Here is a 3,318-nt window from a genome sequence, read left to right on the forward strand (position 1 = left end):
GCGGCGCTGGGGGCGGGCAGGGCACATGACGCCACCCCACACGTGGGACAGGCCGCCCGGCCTTCCCCCGGGGAGGGGGGGGGACGCGCCTCGGGATCTCGGCCGGTCCTGCCTGCCGTCGCCTTTTCCAGCCCCCACCCTGCGCGCACCACCGAAGCCTGGGGGGTTTGGAGACGGAAGGGGCCTGCGGACTGCACAGCTTGTCCGCCTGCTCCTTCAGAGAGAAGCAGGGGGGCCCGTGGAGAGGTCACTGCCCTGGCAGTCTGAATGATAATAATAATGTCGGTATTTAAGCGCTTACCATGTGCAGAGCACTGTTCGAAGCGCGGGGGGAGATCCGCGGTTACCCTGCGCGCACCGCTACTTACCCCCTCGTCCCCCCAAGTCTGGGGTTTTTGGAGACGGAAGGGGCCTACTGACTGCACGGGGGGGGCCCGTGGAGAGGTCACTGCCCTGGGAGTCTGAATGATAATAATAATGTTGGTATTTAAGCGCTTACCATGTTCGAAGTGCTGGGGTAGATCTGGGGTTACCCTGCGCGCACCGCTAGTTACCCCCTCGTCCCCCCAAGTCTGGGGTTTTTGGAGACGGAAGGGGCCTTCTGACTGCACAGGGGGGCCCGTGGATAGGTCACTGCCCTGGGAGTCTGAATGATAATAATAATGTTGGTATTTAAGCACTTACCATGTGCAGAGCACTGTTCGAAGCGCTGGGGTAGATCCGGGGTTACCCTGTGCACACCACTAGTTACCCCCTCGTCCCCCCGAGTCTGGGGTTTTTGGAGACGGAAGGGGCCTACTAAGTGTACAGCTTGTCTTTTCTGCTCCTTCAGAGAGAAGTAGGGGTGGCCCGTGGAGAGGTCACTGCCCTGGGAGTCTGAATGATGATAATGTTGAGATTTAAGCGCTTACTATGTGCAGAGCACTGTTCGAAGCGCTGGGGGAGATCCAGGGTTACCCTGCTTGCACCACTAGTACCCCCTCGTCCCCCCAGGTCAGGGGTTTTTGGAGAAAGAAGGGGCCTACTAAGTGCACAGCTTGTCTTTCCTGCTCCTTTAGAGAGAAGCGGGGTCGGGGGGGGCATGGATAGGTCACTGCCCTGGGAGTCTGAATAACAATAATAATAATAATGTTGGTATTTAAGCACTTACTGTGTGCAGAGCACTGTTCGAAGTGCTGGGGTAGATCCAGGGTAATCAGCGCTTATCCTGCACGCACCACTACTGCCCCCTCGTCCCCCCAAGTCTGGGGATTTTGGAGAAAGAAGGGGCCTACTGAGTGCACAGCTTGTCCACCTGCTCCTTTAGAGAGAAACAGGGGGGGCCCGTGGATAGGTCACTGCCATGGGAGTCTGAATAATAATAATAATAATAATGATGTTGGTGTTCAAGCTCTTACTATGTGCCAAGCACTGTTCGAAATGCTGGGGTAGATCTAGGGTAACCAGCAATTACCCTGTGCGCACCACTGGTGCCCCCTCGTCCCCCCAAGCCTTGGGTTTTTGGAGAAAGAAGGGGCCTACTGAGTGCATAGCTTGTCTGCCTGCTCCTTTAGAGAGAAGCAGCAGGGCCCTGTGAATAGGTCACTGCCCTGGGAGTCAGAATAAAAATAATAATAATAATGTTGGTAGCTGTTAAGCGCTTACTATGTGCCAAGCACTGTTCTAAGCGCTGTAGTAGATACGGGGTAATCAGGTTGTCCCACGTGGGGCTCACAGTCTTCATCCCTGTTTTCCAGATGAGGGAACTGAGGCACAGAGAAGTGAAGTAACGTGCCCAGGGTCACACAGCTGGCAAGCGGTGGAACCTGAATTCGAACCCACGACCTCTGACTCCCAAGCCTGGGCTCTTTCCATGAGCCTTACCCTGCGCGCACCACTAGTGCCCTCTTGTCCCCCACAAGCCTGGGGGTTTTGGAGAGAGAAGGGGCCTACTGAGTGCAGAGCTTGTCCGCGTGCTCCTTCAGAGAGAAGCAGGGGGGCCCCATGGATAGGTCACTGCTCTGGGAGTCAGAATAATAATAATAATAATAATGTCGGTATTTGTTAAGCGCTTACTATGTGCCAAGCACTGTTCTAAGCGCTGGGATAGATCCAGGATAATCAGCAATTACCCTGCGTGCACCACTAGTGCCCCCTGGTCCCCCCAAACGTGGGCTTTTTGGAGAAAGAAGGGGCCTACTAGTGCAGAGCTTGTCTGCCTGCTCCTTTAGAGAGAAGCAGCGGGGCCCCATGGATAGGTCACTGCCCTGGGAGTCATAATAATAATAGTATTGGTAGCTGTTAAGCGCTTACTATAATAATAATACTGTTGGTATTTGTCAAGCGCTTACTATGTGCCGAGCACTGTTCGAAGCACTGGGGTAGATACAGGGTACTCAGGTTGTCCCACGTGGGGCTCACAGTCTTCATCCCCGTTTTCCAGATGAGAGAACTGAGGCACAGAGAAATGAAGTGACGTGCCCAGGGTCACACAGCTGGCAAGCGGTGGAGCCTGAATTCAAATCCATGACCTCTGACTCCCGAGCCCGGGCTCTTTCCATGAGCCTTACCCTGCGCGCACCACTAGTGCCCCCCAAGCCTCGGGTTTTTGGAGAAAGGGGCCTACTGAGTGCACAGCTTGTCTGCCTGCTCCTTTAGGGAGAAGCAGGGGGGCCCAGAGGATAGGTCACTGCCCTGGGAGTCAGAATAATAATAATAATGTTGGTAGCTGTTAAGCGCTTACTATAATAATAATGTTGGTATTTGTTAAGAGTTTACTGTGTGCAGAGCACTGTTCGAAGCGCTGGGGAAGATCCAAGGTAATCAGGTTTTCCCACATGGGGCTCACAGTCTTAACCCCCATTTTGCAGATGAGGTAACTGAGGCACAGAGAAGTCAAGTGGCTTGACCAAAGACACACAGCTGACAAGTGGTGAAGTTGGGATTAGAACCCACGACCTCTGACTCCCAAACCCGGGCTCTTTCCCCTGAGCCATGCTGCTTCTCGTAGATGTTATTCTGTGTAGAAGTAGAAGTTATTGGGCGGGGATTGTCTCGATCTATGGCTGAATTGTACATTCCAAGCGCTTAGGACAGTGCTGTGCACATACTAAGCGCTCAATAAATACAACTGAATGAAGTAGACAAGCATCAATAGCATCGAAATTGTCTCTCTCTGTTGCCAAATTGTACATTCCAAGTGCTTAGTACAGTGCTCTGCACATAGTAAGCGCTCCATAAATACTATTGATGAATGAATGAAATAAATAGAATTATATTCATTCATTCATTCAATAGTATTTATGGAGCGCTTACTATGTGCAGAGCACTGTACTAAGC

The sequence above is a fragment of the Ornithorhynchus anatinus genome, chromosome 1 (genome assembly GCF_004115215.2).
Source record: "Ornithorhynchus anatinus isolate Pmale09 chromosome 1, mOrnAna1.pri.v4, whole genome shotgun sequence".
Classification (NCBI taxonomy): Eukaryota; Metazoa; Chordata; class Mammalia; order Monotremata; family Ornithorhynchidae; genus Ornithorhynchus; species Ornithorhynchus anatinus.